Raw genomic sequence first — 26,856 nt, forward strand, 5'->3', positions numbered from 1 at the left:
CAACCATTGTGCTATTTTTAAGCCGTGGGAAATGCCCCTTATTATTAGAGCTCAAAAATGTTTCAAAGACATAAAAGAATATCTCTAATACCGAGAAGAGGAATAAGAAATATTTGCAGGTTGAGGATTCTGCAGGCCCAGAATCAGCCATAACATACCAGATACGTTTATTTACCACCCTGTTGAAAAGTGTAAAAAAAAAACCCCTGTTATATACAATCGTGTGTATCTGTATATTGACCTCTGATGAAGATCAATGTTCTCAAAACACATTAGGTCTCAACTTGCTGGCATTACTGGTATACTCACTGATATGTTTAGTGTACCAATATATATTATTTTATGTTTTCTTAATATTTTTGTAGTTTGAGTTGTTTGCAAGGGCAGCCCCACTTGGCATGTATTGCAGTAATCCAGCTGGGAGATTACATGAACAAAGGGTTTCACTTTAGATACAAGAAAGGGGATTTTAGGAATGGATGACAAGCCCAGTCACTAGAGGACCTCACCGGGAGTTCCTAAATTAGAATATCACTCTGCTTTAGGCCAGGTATAAACATCAAGATACTGGCCTCCCTGCTGGAGAACCCATCCACCAATATAAGGCCCCTCCAAGCCCTGATCAACTTCAGTTGTTACTAGGAGGAGGTGGTTCATTGTTTTAATGTTTGTATTGATTTATATATTTTTAAATTGGTTGTTACCCACCCTGAGCCGACCAGGAAAGGTGGGATAGAAATTTATTGTTGTTGTTGTTGTTATTAAGCCAAAATTCCCTGAAGGATTTCCTGCATTCCATGGCAACCTGGTTGTGTCTGTCAAAAAAGGAGAGACAGGAAGCCCCACTAGATCTGTCATAATCCTTTGTGTGATGTGACTGTATCGTCACGGCAATGGTGAGACTAAGCATTTTGGTTCCGTTATACTCACACATATCCTCCAATGGGGAAACAAAGCAGCTGACATTCTTCTCTTCTCCATTTTATCTTCACAAGAGTCCTCTGAGTGGGTAGGTAAAGCTGAGATGGTGTGCCTGGCCCCAAATTACCCAGTAAGTTACCACAGTGGAGTACAGCTGCCAAGGCTAGAGAGAAAGGGATATGGGCAGAGAATGAGAGAGAACTGAACCCTGGGAGCAAGCTGGGCTTCTGCAGGATGAAATGCAGCAGAATGAAAACTAAGGTAGCTCTTAGACTGTTTTTTTTTTGGGGGGGGGGGGAGGGGATGGATCAGGGATAGAGCCTCTGCTTTGCATGCGGAAGGTCACGGGTTCAATCCCTGGCATCTCCAGCAAAAGGTTCAGACAGTTGAATATCTGCTTGCCAAACTCCCTCCCCTGACTCTGGGTCTTCCCCTTGTTCTGAACTAGGGTTTCTGAGATGGGGGAGCTCTGTGTGGACCAGAGAAGTACTGCCAGTTTCAAATTTATAATGGATTTATCTTTGGCACAGCACAGATTTAAGCAGATGAGTAAAAAGAGATTGGATAAACCACAATCCTTCTATCCCTCTACTAAAACATAACCACATTTGATGTAAAAATTAGAGTAGACACCTCACTTAAAAAGCTCCCCAGCAGCCACAAGGTCCAAGATGGCTGACTAGCTCTTCCCAAACCAGAGCAAACTCGGGTTTCGATGGTCAGCAGGCAAAAGAGACCTCCCCCTGGTTCCAGCGTCTTAAAATCACCTGTGTCCTACCTCCTCCAGGGCATTCTGGAAAGAAGACAACCTGTTTGCCTTGAAAATGCCTGCCTCCAGGAAGTGGAAGCAGCTGGAAGAACCCCTTTGTATCCTGATTAGATCAACCAGCAGCTGAAGGAAGGTGAGCAAGTGATTAATGTCACCCCTCTCCAGAGCTCAGAGAAGAAGAAGAAAACACTTCCCCGTGGTCATCCCAGTGGTCATAGTCTAGAAGGGGGCATTTTGCTACAGGATGTATGTATGAAGTTGTCCTAAAACTGAGTCAGATTGTGGGAAAGAGACTCTGACTCCGTGACAGAGCACCTATTTGGCACACAGGAGGTCCCAGGTTCCTTCCTCGACATCTCTACTTGGAAGGATCAGGCCATAGATGATGTGAAAGACTTTGGCCTGAGTCCATGGACAGCCATTCCCAGTCTGAGGAGACAATCAAGATACTGACCTTGACGGACCAAGGGTCTGGATCCGTAGAAGGCAGCTTCATGTGTTCACGGGTCCGTCTAAGGCAATATATTCAGCGGGCACTGGCACCAGCACTCTAGCATACAAAGGTCTTTCCTAGTCACCTAGATGGCTTTAACCGCAGAAGTCGGGATTGAACTTTCCCCCGTACAGCAGCAAGCACTCTGCCGAGAGGACAGGTGAAGCAGGGCAGACACGTGTCCCGGCTATGGGAGGAAGGGGTACAGTCCTCTTTCCCGTGTACAGGGAACATGTAAGGAGCACTGCAGTCCCCATCGGGTCTGTTTCTATAAGAGCTGCACATACTTATGACTTCTGCCTTGTATTAGCCTCCTATTCCCCCAGGGCCTTTAGCCCACAAGATTCTATTCTCTGGGACTCAGTTCTTGAGCACACGGGGTCCCAATTCAAATTAAGACCATGGCGCATTGGGAGATGGCATCTAAGCTTCCCCCCCCCCACTGCTTTCCTGAACTGCAAAAACGACACGTCTATGTTATAGCTTATTTCCTCTTTCGAATTAAAATGTGGTTAAATGACACAGCAAAGATATCTGTTTTATATATGTTTTATAACGTTTCTCCAGACAATTGTGCAGAGAAAAAATCTGCTTTGAGGGGTGGACTGTATGGCAAAGTACCCCTCTGAGGCCCCTCCCTCCTGAAATCCTGCCTTCAACAGGCTCCACCCCCAAATCTCCTAGAATTTACCAGTCCCCAGGTTGGCACCTATATGAGGCCCTCGGGACCCTGACAATTCTCTGAGCCCAGCACACACGAAGCACGTCCAATCAAAAGGACTTGTGGCCGAGTCCCTCTTTGAAATTTTAAAAAATGGGCCTGAAAGTGGCTGCCGTGTTGGGGAAGCAAGGGGAGGGAGGAACCAGAATGAGTGACAGCTGCTAAGAACACTTTGTTGCCATGGAGACAAAAGGCTGTTGGAGGAAGGGGTTGGACAATGTCCGTTGGCGCCCCGAAAGGAACGGGGCTGGAGAGGGGAGAGCCAAGAGGGCAGAGGGGAGACCCAGGAGGACATAAAAAGAGAAACAAGGACAATGGAGATCTCCTGATCTGGTAATTCATCTCCTTCCCTCTACAAGATGAATCCCTGCCTCTGAGCCCAAGTCAGCCTGTCTCAACTTTTTGACCCTTGAGAAACCCCTGAAACCTTCTTCAGGCTTCAAGAAACCCCACAAGTGGACAAATCGTGCAGAACATGGTTGGGAAACTTAGCTGTGGACACGCCCACCCGGGGCCCCTCCCCTTCCACCCCCTCCAGGCCCATCATTGGCCATTTGGGGAGGGTGGGTCAACATGACCACACACCGTCATATCACCCCAATAACATGTAACCAATTAAAAATAATATTACAATTAATTAATTCCCACCCGTTTGGGAACCTTTTAGAACCATCAAGAAACCCCCAGGTTTCCATGAAACCCCGGTTGAGCCAACCCAGCCTACGTGGACACGATCTCAGAGGAATCGCCAGTAGTGGGGACGGCCCTACCCCCATGACATTTACATGCCTCTTTGTCAATGGGAGCAGGGCCACTGGGGGGGTGGGGGGACAAAATTCCCAGGGCCCCTGTCAGCTGGAGGGCCCCTGGGGTAGGGTTGCCAGGAGCCTCCAGGCCCCTGGTGGAGGATGGTAGGGAAGGGTTGCCACATCCAGGCTGCGAAACTCCTGGCGATTTGGGAGTGATGGATCTTAGGGAGAACGGTAACCTTGGTGGGGTGAAGTGCCACAGACTCTACCCTCCAACAGGATCATTTTCTCTAAGGGAACTAATCTTTGGTCTGGAGATGAGCTGTAATTCCAGGGGATCCCCAGGTCCCACCTGGAGGCTGGCATCCCTACCCTGGAGCATCGGTCAAAATGTAGTTTACTTCTACTGCAGTTCTGCACTGCAGTCACCGGGGGCTCATGGAAGGCTGAGCACAGTAAAGAGCAGGGACAGCTCTGGCTATCTACTCAGCAGGGCTGCCCAGAGCAACCCTGAGCCCCTAGCAAAAATGGCACCAGGGCCCACCAATGGAACCCTGACCCAAAGCACAAATCAATTGGCTTGGGGTTACCAGCAGTCCGTAGTGCAAAAAGACTGGGCCTGATTGTCCGTCTGCTTAATTGATACGGCTCCATTCTCCCAGTGGGGAGAGGGTTGCCAGCTATGTGTCGGGAAATGCCTGGAGATTTTGGGGGGTGAACCCTGGGGAAGGCAGGAACCTCAGCAGGGTATAATGCCATGGAGTCCACCTCCAAAGAAGCGGTTTCCTCCAGGATAAATGATTTTGGTCATTTGTAATACCAGGGAATCTCAAGGTACCAACTGAAGGCTGGTATCCCATTTGTAAACTTTTAAAAAATTCAGAAAAAGGGAAAAAATCTTAAAATCCAGCATGAAATAAAGTTTGTACAGAAATAATAACATGTAATAACAAAGAAGAAGAGTTGTTTTGATATCCCACTTTTCACTACCCGAAGGAGTCTCAAAGCGACTTACCGTCGCCTTCCCTTCCTCTCCCTGTGAGGTAGGTGGGGCTGAGCACCTTGGCTGCTTTACCTGCAAATGCCAGGGGGTTGAGCCTGAGATATTGTACCCACAAATTGAGAAGGAAATAGAGATTAGTGTTCCACTAACATACATGTAAAGAGTGGGGGGTGGGGGAACAACTTTGTATTCCTTGGTCAGATCCTGGAGAAATATTAACTGCCCCCCCCTGGCTCATAAACTTAAGAGAGGTTTGCTACTGTACTACAATTAAATGATCTCTGCTGCCTAGCAAGATAGGGATGAGAAAGACTAGAGGCCAAGACTTGAATATAAATGGGTGGGGCCTGGCAAAACTAAGTGGGGGGAGGGAGAAATGCATGAGAAAAGAGTTGGAAAGGTAGAGATAAATTAAGGTAAAGAAAGGCACAACATCCTAACTCCCTCTCTGCAATATCTGGCTGAGCTGTGTGCAAGGGAAGAAAGAGGAAAAGGCTAGGTCAGCCCTTTTCAACCTTTGGACCATGAAGGAGCCCCTGAAATTATTTTTCAGATTTTGAGGAGCCCTGCAAGTGATGTCAGCGGATCATGCCTGTCCCCCAGAAGCTAACCCACGTTAACAGGTAGGCTCAAGGAGGATGGGGGGGGGGCGAGATGGGAGGTGGTTTCAGTGGGGAGTGGGGATGAAGGTTCTGCTCTCTCCCAGATGCAGAAACCATGAGAGAACTCTCTCACACAAGTCTATTAAGGCAGGAGGGGAAAGGCTGCAGACCCCTTCCGGAGGTCCTGTGAACCCCTAGTTGGCTAGACTGAGAAAATGACCTGCTGCTGGCTGAAAATTACTGTATCAGCTAACACTCTTGCTTCAGAGGTGGCTGGCTTGATGATCTATTAGACAAATGTGCTTCAGTCTTGGAGAAAGCCAAGTCTGGCCTATGATAGAGTACCATTAACAGTTCTCAGACTTCCCTACGCACCTAGTGGCTGCTGCCAGAGCTGCTTAAAAATGGCTTGATTCTAGAAGTTTTCCCCAAGTGTTCTGTTCTGCTGAGCTCATCAACCAAGCCAGCATAGGAACAAGACAAAATCGGCACAGCTCTTGCCGGTCTCCAGCCAGTCTACAGCCTGCTAACAAAAGAATAACTCCATTATTTCCTATAAACAGTCTAAAGAATCTATTTTTTCCCTCAGCCTATGAAATAATGGAAATCAAACAGGGCATCCTCTTGGGGTATCCCTAGCATTGGACCACCTGTTTCAATCTTTTTGCAACTTAGGAGTTCTTTTCATAAGAGGCCTCTGCAGCTATGCCACAGGTTTGGTGCTTCCATCTCCACAAACTGGTGAGCAGGGCAGGAAATCAGGATGCTGCCTCTCCCTGGGAGGGAAGGAAGGAAGGAAGGAAGGAAGGAAGGAAGGAAGGAAGGAAGGAAGGAAGGAAGGAAGGAAGGAAGGAAGGAAGGAAGGAAGGGACAATATTGCCCAGCCCAAGCTTTTTTTCTCCCAAACCAACACAGATGACACTTGTTCTGTATTAACAGTCCAAAGACCATGAGTAGTTGGAAATGTCTAGGAAGGTCCTACTTTCTCCTTTCGTACAAATAGAACAGGAAGGGGCTGGCTTATTGGGGACTGGGGGGGGGGTCACAATGAGCAACCAACAGCTGGGAAGTGTTGTTTCCCATACAGCCCAAAGTACATTGTAGGGAGTGACAGTTGGTGAATGGAAGTAGGTTGAAGAGAGAGCAGCCAAAAGAACAGCAGGAGCTAAGGAGGGGAAAAAGGAGGAGGAGGAGGAGGAGGAGGAGACAGAGCACCTCAGTGGAGTAGAAAGAAAAATATGGGAATCTAAAAGGCAGATTGTGTAAAGTGTGTTTATTCCTTGGCTGAGTAATGATTGATAGCATCTCCAGTTAGCAGCCAAACTATCTCTGATCTTATCAAATGAGTAGCCGTGTTGGTCTGAAGTCGCACAATAAAATCAGAGTCCAGTAGCACATTTGAAACCAACAAAGATTTATTCAAGGCATGAGCTTTCGAGTGCAAGCACCCTTTGTCAAACTATGATCTTTTTACATGACAGGGAATATATAGCAAAAACCAATTCTGTTACATCAGTAGACTGGACACAAGTCTGACATCAAAAGCCACAAGACTGCAAAACCTGTAGGGGAACACTTCAACCTTCCAAGACATTCTATAAGGGACCTAAAAGTAGCTGTAGTATTACAAAGAAACTTCAAGAACAGGCTAGAAAGGGAGATTGCAGAAATGCAAATTATTACAGCACTCTATACTTTGGCATACCCTGGACTCAACAAGGACAAAGGCTTTTTATCTCACTATTCATGCTAAAAGCCTCTTGTGGCGCAGTGGTAAGGCAGCAGACATGCAGTCTGAAAGCTCTGCCCACGAGGCTGGGAGTTCAATCCCAGAAGCCGGCTCAAGGTTGAGTCAGCCTTCCATCCTTCCGAGGTCGGTAAAATGAGTACCCAGCTTGATGGGGGGTAAACGGTAATGACTGGGGAAGGCATTGGCAAACCACCCCGTATTGAGTCTGCCATGAAAACGCTAGAGGGCGTCAGCCCAAGGGTCAGACATCACTTGGTGCTTGCACAGGGGATACCTTTACCTTTTTTACCTTATTCATGCTAACCTTTTTCTACTTGTGTATCCATATTCCTCACTATGTATTTTATTTGTGATAATATGACTGTAAGATATGGCATTGTAATGGAATTCCCTGGCCTTGGGAAGTGACCAGCAATTCCCTGGGAAGGATGTCTCACGGTTGTGTGGAGCAAGCAACATATGGGGAGGTGATAGCCTTTGATCTCTAATAGCAGCATTTTGGGTTCTCTTTGTAAAGTACACAGAATTCTAGGGGATTGATGGGCTGTTTTGACAAAGGATGACCATTGGCTGTATTTGGTTGTGACACAGTATACTGATGTAACAGAACTGATTTTTGCTATAGATTCCCTGTCACATAAGAAGATCATAGTCTGACGAAGGGTACTTGCACTCGAAAGCTCATGCCTTGAATAAATCTTTCTTGGTCTTAAAGGTGCTACTGGACTCTGATTTTATCTCTGATTCTAGGAGGGGATAGGTTCATATCTCATCCAGGGCTGAGGAAGGAGGGAAACTTCCCCAGCAGATAGCCCCCTACAGGATGCTATTGGTTCCCAAATGGCGGGGAAGGTATTTCAATTGTGTATTTTTTTCTGCCAACCCTCAGAAGGAGGGACACGCCAACTGCCCAATCCAGGAACTGCTGCAGGGGAGGCTGACCGTGGAAGATTACAGCACCTGGCACAAGACCTTCAGTGGAACCCCTCAGCACTCTGAGGATTTCAACGAGGGCGTTCTGGATGAGGAGGCCACCCGAGCTGACTTGATGGTTCTGTCTCTCCGCATAGATAGATAGACTGTTGGAGAACTGACAGTGGACCAGGGGCAGAACTTGGATTCAGGTTTGAAAATGTACCACCCCAGTCCCATCCATCACTGCCCCAAGAACCAACAGTGATGCCTTAGAACCTATGCAGTTTGGGGCTGCCTGGCCACACCTCACACCAGAGGAAAAGGAACACCAGTGGGGCGGGACACTTTGCTCATGCCTGCCCCAAGAAGCAATGGCATCTGTTAAACAACTGGCCCCGAGTAAATGTGAGCCTCTTAGCTTGGGGAGACTCATCGCACCAGAGGCTCCGACTCCTGCAGCCTCCAGCATACCCTGATATCAGTCTGGATTCTGCTCCCTGAAAACCAGGGCTCAGGCCCTCATTTATTCTGACAATTCCCAGTTGTTTATGGATGTCTCCTTCATCAAACAACACCAGATACCTCTGAGGGTGAAGAAACAGGAGATCAAAGTGGAAGCCATGGATGGATGGCTCCTCGTCAGGCCCGGCGACCCAGGAAACAGTACCTATCACCCTGTATGTGCAGCAACAGAAGGAACAGGTGTCCCTGGACGCTACTCACATGCCGTGTTTTCACCTGATTTTAGGCAGGAACTGACTGATCCAGAACAACCCCTGGATCAATTGGGAGAGCCAGGAACTCAAGGTCCTCCCACTGCCAATATGTGTCCCAGATTGAGTGTTACTGAGCTCAAACCCACCTGAGATATAGGCTCAGCTATTTCAAAATATCTAAGCTACAAAGACATATTTGAGGAGCAAGCGGCGGACCAATTGCTGTGACATAGCCCATACGATTGCAGGATCAACCTCAAGACTGATGCCCCCTTACTAGTGGGGTGTTTGTATTCCCAAATGCACTGCCCACTGAGAAAGTCTGATCCATACCACACTGGCAAGCACCAAGGAATGAGGAGGAATTGCAAGGGTTTTTGGGGTTCTTGGCCGTTTGCAGAACAGGCTCACTCACTGACCCAGATTCTCTAAGCAAAGATGCCCTACCGCTAGACCCCAAGAAAGCCTTCTACTCATTGAAGGACTGCTTTGCCTGTGAACCAATTATGGCCCACTCAGATCCAATGGTCTTGTTCATGGTCAAGACTGATGCCTCCAACCAGGTGATTGAGGCCCTCTTGTCCCAACTAGCAGGTGATATCATAACCGTGTGACCATGCACATTCTATTCCTGGCAACGCTCCTCAGTGAAGAAGAACTATACGATCTGGGAGAAGGAACTGCTCGCCATCAAGGTGGTGTGTGATGTCTGGTGCCACCACCTAGAGGGCTCCTGGAATCCATCACTGTCCCGATGGAGCATAAAAACATGGAACACCTACAGACACACACTGCCTCAGCCAAAGCCTGGTTAGCTGGTCCCTGTTCTTAACCCAGTTCAATACCAGGATCTAATACATCCCAGAGGCTCAGAACAAATGAGCACATGCTCTCTCCCAAAAGAGTGACTTTGGAAAAAGCCAGTGTCCTGATCTCCCAATTGGTCTTTGCCACCACAGCCCAGACACTGGAAGACTGAATCTGGGCACAGCAATGGGTAGAACTCCATGCCCAGGCTAAAGTCAAGGAGCTTCAACAGAACCTCAGAAAGACCTCTGATTTTACCATAGAGGGGAATGATGTGGTTATACACTGCATTATAGGTGCCCCCAGCTCCTTGCGGAAAGACCATCCTGCTGCACTAGGACACATCTGCAGCCACACATTTTGGCCATTTCAAAACCACTCATCTGATCAGCCATGCATTGAACTGGCAAAGCCTGCAGAAGGATGACTTCGTACACATCCAGAGGTATTCCACATGTCACCAGGCCAAGTACACTGTCAGGAAACCATCCAGTTTACTAAAACCACCCCCAATTCTGCTGCAGCCATGGCATACCATAACTCTGGACTTCATCACAGACCTCCAAAAAGTCCAGATGCACACTATCATCCAAGAAGTGGTGGACTACTTCACAAGAGGTCACACTTTGTCCCATGCACTGGATTCAGCTTACCTCCCATTTCTGGAGAGCCCTGCACTAGCATCCGGGAATTCAACTACACCTCTCCTTGGCCCACCATCCACAGACTGATGGGCAGACCATCCTGGAACAGTACCTCCAGAGCTACACTAATTATTAGTAGGACATTGGGTGCAACTGTTGGGTGCAATTCACATACAGCAATGTGGAGCACACCTCCATTGGACAATCGCCATTTTATGCCAACTTTGGCTATCCTCATTTCTGGCAAGCAGCATCCATGACCTACTTTGTGCCTCTGGCCAAAGAATTAATTCAAGAGTTCAAAGCCCAGCATGCCCTGCTATGAGAACATCTAAACAGGGCCAAGGATGACTTCTATCAAGCTGAAACCCAACCTCCAGAACAACCAGTACTGGTTGACAGGCAAGAAGAGTTTGAAGTAGTACTTAACCTGGAATCCTAGATGTGATAGGGAGTCTAGCAGTACCTGTTAGATTGGAATAGTTATGGCCCAGATTACCACTCCTACTAAGGCCTCCTCCCAGGTGGTGCAGAGCAGATGAGAGTCTGAGATGCCACTGGCTCTCCTCCCAGGTTGTGAGAGAGTCAACCCAAGCTGCCATTGGTCCCCCTACTAGGTGGTGCAAAGCAGATGGGAGTCTGAGATGCAACTGGCTCTCCTCCCAGGATGTGAGAGAGTCAATCCAAGCTGCCATTGGTCCCCCTATTTGGTGGTACAGAGCAGATGAGAGTCTGAGATGCCACTGGCTCTCCTCCCAGGATATGAGTCAATCTGAGCAGCCATTGGTCGCCCTCCCAGGTGGTGGAGGGCAGATGGGAGTCTGAGATGCCACTGGCTCTCCTCCCAGGATGTGAGTCAATCTGAGCAGCCATTGGTCCCCCTCCCGGGTGTTGCAGAGCAGATGAGAGTCTGAGAAGCAAGAAGAGAGTCAGTCCAAACAGCCATTGGTCCCCCTCCCAGGTGGTGCTGAGCTTCAACTAGGAACCCTTCTGGGAAGGTTGAAAAGTGGTTGAGAGTCTCTCAGAGCGATCACTAAGCCCCCTTCCTGGAGGTGCAATTCAGGAACGAGTATCTCTGTGATTTGGCCGCCTACCATTTTTATTTATGTATTATTTATCTTAGGCTGAGCCGCTATTAGAATCCCGTCCTAGTGGTCCAAAGCAGATAAATGACTCACAGAGATAGACTACTAACATACTTCTTTAGGGTGAATTTTTACAGAAATTGTCACCCTAATATGCAGGTAAGAGTCGTTTGCTGAGCTGCACGTAGGACCCCTTCTTAGTGGTGCAAAGCGGAAGACAGTCACACAGAAATAGGCCAGTGAGCCTTCACCTTAAGGGTGAAATTCTGGAGAGATTGTAAACTAAATACGCCCATTGCCCTTTCCTGCAGTTTCAAACAAAGTAAGTATTTCAGGCTGAGCTGAAATTAGGCCCCATTCTTAGTGTTGCTAAGCAGATAGAGAGAGGCCACTTGGACCCCTCGTTAGGGGTGATAATTTGGAGAGATTGTCATCTAAATATGTCTATTGCCCCCTTCCAGGATGACCAAAGCAGGTATGAGTTTTAGGCTAAGCTGCACCTAGGACTCATTCTTACTGGTGCAAATCGGAAGACACTCACACAGAGATAGGTCAGGGAGCCTTCACCTTAAGGGTGAAATTCTGGCGAGATTGTCACCCTAAAATGCCTATTGCCCCTTCCTGGAGTTCGAAAGTATTTTAGGCTGAGCTGAAAGCAGGACCCATTCTTTGCAGTGCTAAACACATAGAGAGAGAGGCCACTTGGACCCTTCCTTAGGGGTGATAATCTGGAGAGATTGTCACCCTAAAATGCTCATTTTAAAATTGTCACCCTAAAATGCTCAGTCCTAAAAGATTGTCCCCCTGATATGCCTATTGTGCACTTCCAGGAGGTCCAAAGCAGGTAAGTATTTTAGGCCACGCTGAAATCAGGCCCCATTCTTTGTGATTCTAAGCAGATTGAGAGAGGCCACTTGGACCCCTCGTTAGGGATGATAATTTGGAGAAATTGTCCTCTAAATATCCCCATTGCCCCCTTCCAGGAGGCCCAAATCAGGTAAAAGTTTTATGCCCATTGCCCCCTTCCAAAAGTTCCAAAGCAGGTACGTATTTTAGGCAGAGCTGAAAGCAGGGCCCATTCTAAGGAGATAGAGAGTGGCCACTTGGACCCGTCGTTAGTGGTGTCATCTAAAAATGGCCATTGCCCCATTCCAGGAGGTCTAAACCATGTAAGAGTTTTCTCACCCTAATATACCCATTGCTCCTTTCCAAACGTTCCAAAGCACGTAAGTATTTTAGTCTGGGCTGAAAGCAGGACCCATTCTTTGTGGTGCTAAGCAGATAGAGAGAGGCCACTTGATAAGTATTTTAGGCTGAGCTGAAATGAGTCCCCATTCTTTGTGTTGCTAAGAAAGATAGAGACCACTTGGACCCATTCATAGGGGTGATAATTTGGAGAGATTGTCTCCCTAATAGGCCCATTGCCCCCTTCCAAAAGTTACAAAGTAGGTAAGTAGTCTAGGCTGAGCTGAAAGCAGGGCCCATTCTAAGCCCATAGAGAGAGGCCACTTGGACCCCTCCTTAGGGGTGATAATTTGGAGAGATTGTCATCTAAAGAGGCGTATTGCCCCCTTTCAGGAGGTCCAAAGCAGGCAAGACTTTTAGGACGAGCTGCACGTAGGGCCCCTTCTTAGTGGTGCAAAACGGAAGACAGTCACACAAAGATAGGTCAGGGATCCTTCACCTTAATGGTGAAATTCTGCAGAGATTGTCACCCTAATATGGCCATTGCCCCCTTCCAGGAGGTCCAAAGCAGGTAAGTATTTCAGGCTGAGCTGAAATTAGGCCCAATTCTTAGTGCTGCTAAGCAGATAGAGAGAGGCCACTTGGATCCATGATAATTTGGAGAGATTGTCACCCTAATATGCCCATTGCCCCCTTCCAAAAGTTCCAAAGCCGGTAAGTATTTTAGGCTGAGCTGAAAGCAGGGCCCATTCTAAGCAGATAGACAGAGGCCACTTGGACCCCTCCTTAGGGATGATGATCTGGAGAGACTGTCACCTAAATATGCCCATTGCCCCCTTGCAGGAGGTCCAAAGCAGGTAAGAGTTTTAGGATGGGCTGCACGTAGGACCCCCTCTTAGTGGTGCAAAACGGAAGACAGTCACAAAGAAATAGGTCAGGGAGGCTTCACCTTATGGTGAAATTCTGGAGAGATTGTCACTCTAATATGCCCATTGCCCCTTCCTGGAGTTCAAAAGCAGGTAAGTATTTTAGTCTGAGCTGAAAGTAGGCCCCATTCTTAGTGGTGAAAAGCAGAGAGAGAGAGAGGCCACTTGGACCCCTCTTTAGGGATGATAATCTGGAGAGATTGTCACCCTAATATGCCCATTGACCCCTTCCAGAAGGTCCAAAGCAGGTAAGAGTTTTAGGCTGAGGTGCACATAGGACCCCTTCTTAGTGGTGCAAAACGGAAGACAGTCACACAAAGATAGGTCAGGGATCCTTCACCTTAATGGTGAAATTCTGCAGAGATTGTCACCCTAATATGGCCATTGCCCCCTTCCAGGAGGTCCAAAGCAGGGAAGTATTTTAGGCTGAGCAGAAAATAGGCCCCATTCTTAGTGCTGCTAAGCAGATAGAGAGAGGCCACTTGGAACCCTCCTTAGAAGTGATAATCTGGGGAGATTCTCACCCTAATATGCCCATTCCCCTTCTTAATGTTCCAAAGCAGGTAAGTATTTTAGGCTGATCTGAAAGTAGGACCCATTCTTTGTGATTCTAAGCAGATAGAGAGAGGCCACTTGGACTCCTCCTTAGGGATGATGATCTGGAGAGATTGTCCTCTAAATCTGGCCATTGCCCCCTTCCAGGAGCTCCAAAGCAAGTAAGAATTTTAGGCTGGGTTGGAATTAGTCTCCATTCTTCCTGTTGCAAAGCAGATAGATGCCACTTGGACCCCTGCTTAGGGGTGAAAATTTGGAGAGATTGTCACCTAAATATGCCCATTGCCTCCTTCCAGGAGGTCCAAAGCAGGTAAGTATTTCAGGCTGAGCTGAAATTAGGCCCCATTCTTAGTGTTGCTAAGCAGATAGAGAGAGGCCACTTGGATCCATGATAATTTGGAGAGATTGTCACCCTAATATGCCCATTGCCCCCTTCCAAAAGTTCCAAAGCCGGTAAGTATTTTAGGCTGAGCTGAAAGCAGGGCCCATTCTAAGCAGATAGAGAGAGGCCACTTGGACCCCTCCTTAGGCATGATGATCTGGAGAGACTGTCACCTAAATATGCCCATTGCCCCCTTGCAGGAGGTCCAAAGCAGGTAAGAGTTTTAGGATGAGCTGCACGTAGGACCCCCTCTTAGTGGTACAAAACGGAAGGCAGTCACACAGAAATAGGTCAGGGAGGCTTCACCTTATGGTGAAATTCTGGAGAGATTGTCACTCTAATATGCCCATTGCCCCCTTCCAAAAGTTCCAAAGCCGGTAAGTATTTTAGTCTGAGCTGAAAGTAGGCCCCATTCTTAGTGGTGAAAAGCAGAGAGAGAGAGAGGCCACTTGGACCCCTCCTTTAGGAGTGATAATCTGGAGAGATTGTCATCTAAATATCCCCTTTGCCCGCTTCCACGTGCTCCAAAGCAGGTAAGACCCCTTCCAGAAGGTCCAAAGCAGGTAAGAGTTTTAGGCTGAGGTGCACCTAGGACCCCTTCTTAGTGGTACAAAATGAAAGACAGTCACATAGAGATAAGTCAGGGAGCCTTCACATTAAGGATGAATGTTTTGTGAGCTTGTCACCCGATTGTAGACTCTATTCTTAGTGGCGCAAAACAGAGAGAGAGGCCAGTTGGACCGCTCCTTAGAAGTGATAATCTGGGGAAATTCTCACCCTAATATGCCCATTGCCCCTTTCCAAATGTTCCAAAGCAGGTAAGTATTTTAGGCTGAGCTGAGATTAGGCCCCTGTCCATAGTGGTGCAAAGCAGATCCACTTGGTCCCCTATGATAATCTGGGGAGGTTGTTACCCTAGTTTGCCCATTGCCCCCTTCCAGGAGGTCTAAATCATGTAAGTGTTTTAGGCGGAGCTGCACGTAGGACCACTTCTTAGTGGTGCAAAGCAGAATACAGTCCACAGAGAGGTCTGGGAGCCTTCACTTTAAGGGTGAAATTCTGCAGAAATTGTCACCCTGATATGGCCATTGCCCCCTTCCAGGAGGTCCAAAGCAGGGAAGTATTTTAGGCTGAGCTGAAAGTAGGCCCCATTCTCAGTGGTTCAAAGCAGAGAGAGAGAGAGCAGTTGGACCGCTCCGTAGAAGTGATAATCTGGGGAACTTCTCACCCTAATATGCCTATTGCCCCTTTCCAAACGTTCCAAAGCACGTAAGTATTTTAGGCCGAGCTGAAAGTAGGCCTCATTCTTTGTGATGCTAAGCAAATAGAGAGAGGCCACTTGGACCCCTCCTTAGGGATGATAATCTGGAGAGATTGTCCTCTAAATATGGCCATTGCCCCCTTCCAGGAGGTCCAAAGCAGGGAAGTATTTTAGGCTGGGCTGGAATTAGTCCCCATTCTTCGTATTGCAAAGCAGATAGATGCCACTTGGACCCCTGCTTAGGGGTGATAATTTGGAGAGATTGTCACCTAAATATGCCCATTGCCTCCTTCCAGGAGGTTCAAAGCAGTTAAGTATTTCAGACTGAGCTGAAATTAGGCCCCATTCTTAGTGTTGCTAAGCAGATAGAAAGAGGCCACTTGGACCCGTGATAATTTGGAGAGATTGTCATCCTAATATGCCCATTGCCCCCTTCCAGGAGGTCCAAAGCAGGTAAGTATTTGAGGCTGAGCTGAAATTTGGCCCCATTCTTAGTGCTGCTAAGCAGATAGAGAGAGGCCACTTGGACCCGTCGTTAGCCGTGATAATTTGGAGACATTGTCACCCTAATATGCCCATTGCCCCCTTCCAAAAGTTCCAAAGCAGGTAAGTATTTTAGGCTGAGCTGAAAGCAAGGCCCATTCTAAGCAGATAGAAAGAGGCCACTTGGACCCCTCCTTAGGGATGATGATCTGGAGAGAATGTCATCTAAAAATGGCCATTGCCCCCTTCCAGGAAGTCCAAAGCAGGTAAGAGTTTTAGGATGAGCTGCACGTAGGACCCCTCTTAGTGGTGCAAAACGGAAGACTGTCACACAGAGATAGGTCAGGGAGCCTTCATCTTATAGTGAAATTCTGGAGAGATTGTCACCCTAATATGCCCATTGCCCTTTCCTGGAGTTCGAAAGCAGGTAAGTATTTTAGTCTGAGCTGAAAGTAGGCCCCATTCTTAGTGGTGAAAAGCAGAGAGAAAGAGAGGCCACTTGGACCCCTCCTTAGGGATGATAATCTGGAGAGATTGTCCTCTCAATATGGCCATTGCCCCTTCCAGGAGCTCCAAAGCAAGTAAGAGTTTTAGGTTTAGCTGCACGTAGGACCCCTTCTTAGTGGTGCAAAACGGAAGACAGTAACACAGAGATATGTCAGTGAGCCTTCACCTTAAGGGTGAAATTCTGCAGAGATTGTAAACTAAATATGCCCATCGCCCTTTCCTGCAGTTTCAAAAAAAGTAAGTATTTTAGGCTGAGCTGGAATTAGTCCCATTCTTCGTGTTGCTAAACAGATAGAGGCCACTTGGACCCCTCCTTAGGGGTAATAATCTGGAGAGATTGTCACCCTAATATGCCGATGGCCCCCTTCCAAAATGTCAAATGCAGGTAAGTATTTGAGTCTGAGCTGAAATTAAGCCCCATTCTTAATGGTGGAAAGCAGATAGAGAGGCCACTTGGACCCGTCCTTAGCGGTGATAATTTCGAAAGATTGTCATCTAAATATGCCCATTGCTCCCTTTCAGGAGGTCCAAAGCAGGTAAGAATTTTAGGCTGAGGTGCACCTAGGACACCTTCTTAGTGGTGCAAAGCAGAAGACAGTCACACACAGATAGGTCAGGGAGGCTTCACGTTAAGGGTGAAATTTTTGAGAGATTGTCAACCTAATATACCGATTGCCCCCTTCCAAAACGTCGAAAGCAGGTAAGTATTATAAGCTGAGCTGAAAAGTAGGACCCATTCTTTGTGATGCTAAGCAGATAGAGAGAGGCCACTTGGACCACTCCTTAGGGATGATAATCTTGAGAGATTGTCCTCTAAATATGGCCATTGCCCCTTCTAGGAGCTCCAAAGCAAGTAAGAGTTTTAGGTTTAGCTGCACGTAGGACCCCTTCTTAGTGGTGCAAAACGGAAGACAGTCACACAGAGATAGGTCAGTGAGCCTTCACCCTAAGGGTGAAATTCTGCAGAGATTGTCATCCTAATATGCCCATTGACCCATTCCAGGAGTTCCAGAGCAGGTAAGTATTTTAGGCAGAGCTGGAATTAATCCCCATTCTTCGTATTGCTCAACAGAGCAAAATAAGTATTTTAGGCTGAGCTGAATGTAGGACCCCTTCTTTGTGATTCTAAGCACATAGAGAGAGGCCACTTGGACCGCTCCTTAGGCATGATAATCTTGAGAGATTGTCCTCTAAATATGGCCATTGCCCCCTTCCAGGAGCTCCAAAGCAGGTAAGGTTTTTAGGATGAGCTGCACATAGGACCCCTTCTTAGTGGTGCAAAACGGAAGACAGTCACACAGTGATAGGTCAGTGAGCCTTCACCCTAAGGGTGAAATTCTGGAGAGATTGTAACCTAAATATGCCCATCGCCCTTTCCTGCAGTTTCAAAAAAAGTAAGTATTTTAGGCTGAGCTGGAATTAGTCCCCATTCTTCGTGTTGCTAAGCAGATAGAGGCCACTTGGACCCCTCCTTGCCCCCTTCCAGGAGGTCCAAAGCAGGTAAGAGTTTTAGGATGAGCTGTACATAGGACACCCTCTTATTGGTGCAAAACGGAAGACTGTCACACAGAGATAGGTCAGGGAGCCTTCATACCAGGAGGTCCAAAGCCGGGAAGTATTTTAGGGTGAGCTGAAAGTAGGCCCCATTCTTAGAGATGCAAAGCAAAGAAAGAGTGAGGCCAGTTGGACCGCTCTTTAGAAATGATAATCTGGGGAAATTCTCACCCTAATATGCCCATTGCCCCTTTCCAAACGTTCCAAAGCAGGTAAGTATTGTAGGCTGGGCTGAAAGCAGGACCCATTCTTTGTTGTGCTAAGCAGATAGAGAGAGGCCACTTGGAACCCTCCTTAGGGGTGATAATCTGGAGAGATTGTCACCCTAATATGCCCATTGCCCCCTTCCAGAAGGTCCAAAGCAGGTAATAGTTTTAGGCTGAGGAGCACCTAGGACCCTTTCTTAGTGGTGCAAAGCAAAAGACAGTCACACAGAAATAGGTCAGTGTGCCTTCACCCTAAGGGTGAAATTCTGCAGAGATTGTCATCCTAATATGCCCATTGACCCATTCCAGGAGTTCCAGAGCAGGTAAGTATTTTAGGCAGAGCTGGAATTAATCCCCATTCTTCGTGTTGCTCAACAGAGCAAAATAAGTATTTTAGGCTGAGCTGAAAGTAGGACCCCTTCTTTGTGATTCTAAGCACATAGAGAGAGGCCACTTGGACCGCTCCTTAGGCATGATAATCTTGAGAGATTGTCCTCTAAATATGGCCATTGCCCCCTTCCCAGAGGTCCAAAGCAGGGAAGTATTTTAGGCTGGGCTGGAATTAGTCCCCATTCTTCATGTTGCAAAGCAGATAGATGCCACTTGGACCCTTGCTTAGGGGTGATAATTTGGAGAGATTGTCACCTAAATATGCACATTGCCTCCTTCCAGGAGGTCCAAAGCAGGTAAGTATTTCTGGGTGAGCTGAAATTAGGCCCCATTCTTAGTGTTGCTAAGCAGATAGAGAGAGGCCACTTGGACCCGTGATAATTTGGAGAGATTGTCACCCTAATATGCCCATTGCCCCCTTCCAAAAGTTCCAAAGCAGGTAAGTATTTTAGGCTGAGCAGAAAGCAGGGCCCATTCTAAGCAGATAGAGAGAGGCCACTTGGACCCCTCCCTAGAGGAGATTATGTGGAGAGATTGTCATCCTAATATGCCCATTGCCCCCTTCCAGGAGTTCCAAAACAGGTAAGTATTTTAGGCTGAGCTCAAATTAGGCCCCATTCTTAGTGCTGATAAGCAGATAGAGAGAGGCCAGTTGGACCCGTCAGTAGGCGCGATAATTTGGAGACATTGTCACCCTAATATGCCCATTGCCCCCTTCCAAAAGTTCCAAAGCAGGTAAGTATTTTAGGCTGAGCTGAAAGCAGGGCCCATTCTAAGCAGATATAGAGAGGCCACTTGGACCCCTCCTTAGGCATGATAATCTTGAGATATTGTCCTCTAAATATGGCCATTGCCCCCTTCCCCGAGGTCCAAAGCAGGGAAGTATTTCAGACTGACCTGAAAGTAGGACCCCTTCTTAGTGGTGCTAAGCAGACAGAGAGAGAAGCCACTTGTACCCCTCCTTTAGGGGTGATAATCTGGAGAGATTGTCACCCTAATATGGCCCTTGCCCCCTTCCAGGAAGTCCAAAGCAGGGAAGTATTTTAGGCTCGGCTGGAATTAGTCCCCATTCTTCGTGTTGCAAAGCAGATAGATGCCACTTGGACCCCTGCTTAGGGGTGATAATTTGGAGAGATTGTCTCCTAAATATGCACATTGCCTCCTTCCAGGAGGTCCAAAGCAGGTAAGTATTTCAGGCTGAGCTGAAATTAGGCCCCATTCATAGTGTTGCTAAGCAGATAGAGAGAGGCCACTTGGACCCGTGATAATTTGGAGAGATTGTCACCCTAATATGCCCATTGCCCCCTTCCAAAAGTTCCAAAGCAGGTAAGTATTTTAGGCTGAGCAGAAAGCAGGGCCCATTCTAAGCAGATAGAGAGAGGCCACTTGGACCCCTCCCTAGGGGAGATTATGTGGAGAGATTGTCATCCTAATATGCCCATTGCCCCCTTCCAAAAGTTCCAAAGCAGGTAAGTATTTTAGGCTGAGCAGAAAGCAGGGCCCATTCTAAGCAGATAGAGAGAGGCCACTTGGACCCCTCCGTAGGGGAGATAATGTAGAGAGATTGTCATCCTAATATGCCCATTGCCCCCTTCCAGGAGTTCCAAAACACGTTAGTATTTTAGGCTGAGCTCAAATTAGGCCCCATTCTTAGTGCTGCTAAGCAGAGAGAGAGAGGCCAGTTGGACCCGTCGGTAGGCACGATAATTTGGAGATATTGTCACCCTAATATGCCCATTGCCCCCTTCCAAAAGTTCCAAAGCAGGTAAGTAGTTTAGGCTGAGCTGAAAGCAGGGCCCATTCTAAGCAGATATAGAGAGGCCACTTGGACCGCTCCTTAGGCATGGTAATCTTGAGATATTGTCCTCTAAATATGGCCATTGCCCCCTTCCCGGAGGTCCAAAGCAGGGAAGTATTTCAGACTGACCTGAAAGTAGGACCCCTTCTTAGTGGTGCTAAGCAGACAGAGAGAGAAGCCACTTGTACCCCTCCTTTAGGGGTGATAATCTGGAGAGATTGTCACCCTAATATGGCCTAAATATGGCCTAAATATGCCTATCGCCCTTTCCTGCATTTTCAAAAAAAGTAAGTATTTTAGGCTGAGCTGGAATTAGTCCCCATTCTTCGTGTTGCTAAGCAGATAGAGGCCACTTGGACCCCTCCTTAGGGGTGATAATCTGGAGAGATTGTCACCCTAATATGCCGATGGCCCCCTTCCAAAATCTCGAAAGCAGGTAAGTATTTGAGTCTGAGCTGAAAGTAGGACCCATTCTTAGTGATGCTAAGCAGATAGAGCCCACATGGATCCCTGTTTAGGGATGATAATCTGGAGAGACTGTCATTTAAATATGGCCATTGCCTCCTTTCAGGAGGTCCAAAGCAGGTAAGAGTTTTAGGCTGAGGTGCACCTAGGACGCCTTCTTAGTGGTGCAAAACGGAAGACAGTCACACAGAGATAGGTCAGTGAGCCTTCACCCTAAGGGTGAAATTCTGCAGAGATTGTCACCCTGATATGGTCATTGCCCCATTCTAGGAGGTCCAAAGCAGGGAAGTATTTTAGGCTGAGCTGAAAGTAGGCCCCATTCTTAGAGGTGCAAAGCAAAGAAAGAGAGAGGCCAGTTGGACCGCTCCTTAGAAGTGATAATCTGGGGAAATTCTCACCCTAATATGCCCATTGCCCCTTTCCAAATGTTCCAAAGCAGGTAAGTATTTTAGGCTGAGCTGAAATTAGGCCCCTGTCCATAGTGGTGCAAAGCAGATATAGAGAGGCCACTTGGTACCCTGTGATAATCTGGGGAGATTGTTACCCTAATTTGCCCATTGCCCCCTTCCAGGAGGTCTAAATCATGTAAGTGTTTTAGGCGGAGCTGCAGGTAGGACCACTTCTTAGTGGTGCAAAGCGGAATACAGTCCACAGAGAGGTCTGGGAGCCTTCACTTTAAGGGTGAAATTCTGCAGACATTGTCACCCTGATATGGCCATTGCCCCCTTCCAGGAGGTCCAAAGCAGGGAAGTATTTTAGGCTGAGCTGAAAGTAGGCCCCATTCTTAGTGGTTCAAAGCAGAGAGAGAGAGAGCAGTTGGACCGCTCCGTAGAAGTGATAATCTGGGGAACTTCTCACCCTAATATGCCTATTGCCCCTTTCCAAACGTTCCAAAGCACGTAATTATTTTAGGCCGAGCTGAAAGTAGGCCTCATTCTTTGTGATGCTAAGCAAATAGAGAGAGGCCACTTGGACCCCTCCTTAGGGGAGATAATCTGGAGAGATTGTCACCCTAGTTTCAGTGGTGCAAAACGGACAACTGTCACACAGAGATAGGTCAGGGAGCCTATCCCCTTTGCCCGCTTCCACGTGCTCCACGTGCTGACCTATCCACAGAGATAGGTCAGGGAGCCTTCACTTTATGGTGAAATTCTGGAGAGATTGTCACTCTAATATGCTCATTGCCCCTTCCTGGAGTTCAAAAGCAGGTATGTATTTTAGTCTTATCTGAAAGTAGGCCCCATTCTGAGTGGTGAAAAGCAGAGAGAGAGAGAGGGGACTTGGACCCCTCCTTAGGGATGATAATCTGGAGAGATTGTCCTCTAAATGCGGCCATTGCCCCCTTCCAGAAGCTCCAAAGCAGGTAAGAATTTTAGGCTGGGCAGGAATTAGTCCCCATTTTTCATGTAGCAAAGCAGATAGATGCCAATTGGACCACTGCTTAGGGGTGATAATTTGGAGAGATTGTCACCTAAATATGCCCATTGCCTCCTTCCAGGAGGTCCAAAGCAGGAAAGTATTTCAGGCTGAGCTGAAATTAGGCCCCATTCTTAGTGCTGCTAAGCAGATAGAGAGAGGCCACTTGGACCCGTCGTTAGGCGTGATAATTTGGAGACATTGTCACCCTAATATGCCTATTGCCCCCTTCCAAAAGTTCCAAGGCAGGTAAGTATTTTAGGCTGAGCAGAAAGCAGGGCCCATTCTAAGCAGATAGAGAGAGGCCACTTGGACCCCTCCTTAGGGATCATGATCTGAAGAGATTGTCATCTAAAAATGGCCATTGCCCGCTTCCTGGAGCTCCAAAGCAGGTTAGAGTTTTAGGCTGAGGTGCACCTAGGACGCCTTCTTAGTGGTGCAAAGCGGAAAACAGTTACAGAGAGATAGGTCAGGGAGGCGTCACGTTAAGTGTGAAATTTTTGAGGGATTGTCACCCTAATATGCCGATTGCCCCCTTCTAAAATTTCGAAAGCAGGTAAGTATTTTGGGCTGAGAGATTGTCACCCTAATATGCCGATTGCCCCCTTCCAAAAGTTCCAAAGCAGGTAAGTATTTTAGGCTGAGCAGAAAGCAGGGCCCATTCTAAGCAGATAGAGAGAGGCCACTTGGACCCCTCCCTAGGGGAGATTATGTGGAGTGATTGTCATCCTAATATGCCCATTGCCCCCTTCCAGGTGATCCAAAGCAGGGAAGTATTTTAGGCTCGGCTGGAATTAGTCCCCATTCTTCGTGTTGCAAAGCAGAAAGTCTTGGACCCCTGCTTAGGGGTGATAATTTGGAGAGATTGCCACCTAAATATGCCCATTGCCTCCTTCCAGGAGGTCCAAAGCAGGTAAGTATTTCAGGCTGAGCTGAAATTAGGCCCCATTCTTAGTGTTGCTAAGCAGATAGAGAGAGGCCACTTGGACCCGTGATAATTTGGAGAGATTGTCACCCTAATATGCCCATTGCCCCTTCCAAAAGTTCCAAAGCAGGTAAGTATTTTAGGCTGAGCAGAAAGCAGGGCCCATTCTAAGCAGATAGAGAGAGGCCACTTGGACCCCTCCCTAGGGGAGATAATGTAGAGAGATTGTCATCCTAATATGCCCATTGCCCCCTTCCAGGAGTTCCAAAACACATTAGTATTTTAGGCTGAGCTCAAATTAGGCCCCATTCTTAGTGCTGCTAAGCAGATAGAGAGAGGCCAGTTGGACCCGTCGGTAGGCACGATAATTTGGAGACATTGTCACCCTAATATGCCCATTGCCCCCTTCCAAAAGTTCCAAAGCAGGTAAGTATTTTAGGCTGAGCTGAAAGCAGGGCCCATTCTAAGCAGATAGAGAGAGGCCACTTGGACCCCTCCTTAGGCATGATAATCTTGAGAGATTGTCCTCTAAATATGGCCATTGCCCCCTTCCCGGAGGTCCAAAGCAGGGAAGTATTTCAGACTGACCTGAAAGTAGGACCCCTTCTTAGTGGTGCTAAGCAGACAGAGAGAGAAGCCACTTGTACCCCTCCTTTAGGGGTGATAATCTGGAGAGATTGTCACCCTAATATGGCCTAAATATGTCCTAAATATGCCCATCGTCCTTTCCTGCATTTTCAAAAAAAGTAAGTATTTTAGGCTGAGCTGGAATTAGTCCCCATTCTTCGTGTTGCTAAGCAGATAGAGGCCACTTGGACCCCTCTGCAAAGCAGATAGATGCCAATTGGACCACTGCTTAGGGGTGATAATTTGGAGAGATTGTCACCCTAATATGCCGATGGCCCCCTTCCAAAATCTCGAAAGCAGGTAAGTATTTGAGTCTGAGCTGAAAGTAGGACCCATTCTTAGTGATGCTAAGCAGATAGAGCCCACATGGATCCCTGTTTAGGGATGATAATCTGGAAAGACTGTCATTTAAATATGGCCATTGCCCCCTTTCAGGAGGTCCAAAGCAGGTAAGAGTTTTAGGCTGAGGTGCACCTAGGACGCCTTCTTAGTGGTGCAAAACGGAAGACAGTCACACAGAGATAGGTCAGTGAGCCTTCACCCTAAGGGTGAAATTCTGCAGAGATTGTCACCCTGATATGGTCATTGCCCCATTCTAGGAGGTCCAAAGCAGGGAAGTATTTTAGGCTGAGCTGAAAGTAGGCCCCATTCTTAGAGGTGCAAAGCAAAGAAAGAGAGAGGCCAGTTGGACCGCTCCTTAGAAGTGATAATCTGGGGAAATTCTCACCCTAATATGCCCATTGCCCCTTTCCAAATGTTCCAAAGCAGGTAAGTATTTTAGGCTGAGCTGAAATTAGGCCCCTGTCCATAGTGGTGCAAAGCAGATATAGAGAGGCCACTTGGTCCCCTGTGATAATCTGGGGAGATTGTTACCCTAATTTGCCCATTGCCCCCTTCCAGGAGGTCTAAATCATGTAAGTGTTTTAGGCGGAGCTGCACGTAGGACCACTTCTTAGTGGTGCAAAGCGGAATACAGTCCACAGAGAGGTCTGGGAGCCTTCACTTTAAGGGTGAAATTCTGCAGACATTGTCACCCTGATATGGCCATTGCCCCCTTCCAGGAGGTCCAAAGCAGGGAAGTATTTTAGGCTGAGCTGAAAGTAGGCCCCATTCTTAGTGGTTCAAAGCAGAGAGAGAGAGAGCAGTTGGACCGCTCCGTAGAAGTGATAATCTGGGGAACTTCTCACCCTAATATGCCTATTGCCCCTTTCCAAACGTTCCAAAGCACGTAATTATTTTAGGCCTAGCTGAAAGTAGGCCTCATTCTTTGTGATGCTAAGCAAATAGAGAGAGGCCACTTGGACCCCTCCTTAGTGGAGATAATCTGGAGAGATTGTCACCCTAGTTTCAGTGGTGCAAAACGGACAACTGTCACACAGAGATAGGTCAGGGAGCCTATCCCCTTTGCCCGCTTCCACGTGCTCCACGTGCTGACCTATCCACAGAGATAGGTCAGGGAGCCTTCACTTTATGGTGAAATTCTGGAGAGATTGTCACTCAAATATGCTCATTGCCCCTTCCTGGAGTTCAAAAGCAGTTATGTATTTTAGTCTTATCTGAAAGTAGGCCCCATTCTGAGTGGTGAAAAGCAGAGAGAGAGAGAGGGGACTTGGACCCCTCCTTAGGGATGATAATCTGGAGAGATTGTCCTCTAAATGTGGCCATTGCCCCCTTCCAGAAGCTCCAAAGCAGGTAAGAATTTTAGGCTGGGCAGGAATTAGTCCCCATTTTTCATGTTGCAAAGCAGATAAATGCCAATTGGACCACTGCTTAGGGGTGATAATTTGGAGAGATTGTCACCTAAATATGCCCATTGCCTCCTTCCAGGAGGTCCAAAGCAGGAAAGTATTTCAGGCTGAGCTGAAATTAGGCCCCATTCTTAGTGCTGCTAAGCAGATAGAGAGAGGCCACTTGGACCCGTCGTTAGGCGTGATAATTTGGAGACATTGTCACCCTAATATGCCTATTGCCCCCTTCCAAAAGTTCCAAGGCAGGTAAGTATTTTAGGCTGAGCAGAAAGCAGGGCCCATTCTAAGCAGATAGAGAGAGGCCACTTGGACCCCTCCTTAGGGATCATGATCTGGAGAGATTGTCATCTAAAAATGGCCATTGCCCGCTTCCTGGAGCTCCAAAGCAGGTTAGAGTTTTAGGCTGAGGTGCACCTAGGACGCCTTCTTAGTGGTGCAAAGCGGAAGACAGTTACAGAGAGATAGGTCAGGGAGGCGTCACGTTAAGTGTGAAATTTTTGAGGGATTGTCACCCTAATATGCCGATTGCCCCCTTCTAAAATTTCGAAAGCAGGTAAGTATTTTGGGCTGAGAGATTGTCACCCTAATATGCCGATTGCCCCCTTCCAAAAGTTCCAAAGCAGGTAAGTATTTTAGGCTGAGCAGAAAGCAGGGCCCATTCTAAGCAGATAGAGAGAGGCCACTTGGACCCCTCCCTAGGGGAGATTATGTGGAGAGATTGTCATCCTAATATGCCCATTGCCCCCTTCCAGGTGATCCAAAGCAGGGAAGTATTTTAGGCTCGGCTGAAATTAGTCCCCATTCTTCCTGTTGCAAAGCAGATAGTCTTGGACCCCTGCTTAGGGGTGATAATTTGGAGAGATTGCCACCTAAATATGCCCATTGTCTCCTTCCAGGAGGTCCAAAGCAGGTAAGTATTTCAGGCTGAGCTGAAATTAGGCCCCATTCTTAGTGTTGCTAAGCAGATAGAGAGAGGCCACTTGGACCCGTGATAATTTGGAGAGATTGTAACCCTAATATGCCCATTGCCCCCTTCCAAAAGTTCCAAAGCAGGTAAGTATTTTAGGCTGAGCAGAAAGCAGGGCCCATTCTAAGCAGATATAGAGAGGCCACTTGGACCCCTCCTTAGGCATGATAATCTTGAGAGATTGTCCTCTAAATATGGCCATTGCCCCCTTCCCGGAGGTCCAAAGCAGGGAAGTATTTCAGACTGACCTGAAAGTAGGACCCCTTCTTAGTGGTGCTAAGCAGAC

The 26,856-nt window shown here is 47.5% G+C and overlaps 1 long non-coding RNA gene across 1 annotated transcript; it reads left to right on the plus strand.

Moving 5' to 3' along the window:
- Positions 1–943: 943 nt before the first annotated feature.
- LOC143831114 (uncharacterized) lies at positions 944–8,840 on the plus strand. The gene is made up of 4 exons (XR_013228725.1): positions 944–1,009; positions 1,709–1,823; positions 5,210–5,279; positions 7,898–8,840. It is a non-coding gene; the product is annotated as an uncharacterized LOC143831114 (long non-coding RNA).
- Positions 8,841–26,856: the final 18,016 nt, after the last annotated feature.

Source organism: Paroedura picta, chromosome 3 (assembly GCF_049243985.1).
Source record: "Paroedura picta isolate Pp20150507F chromosome 3, Ppicta_v3.0, whole genome shotgun sequence".
Classification (NCBI taxonomy): Eukaryota; Metazoa; Chordata; class Lepidosauria; order Squamata; family Gekkonidae; genus Paroedura; species Paroedura picta.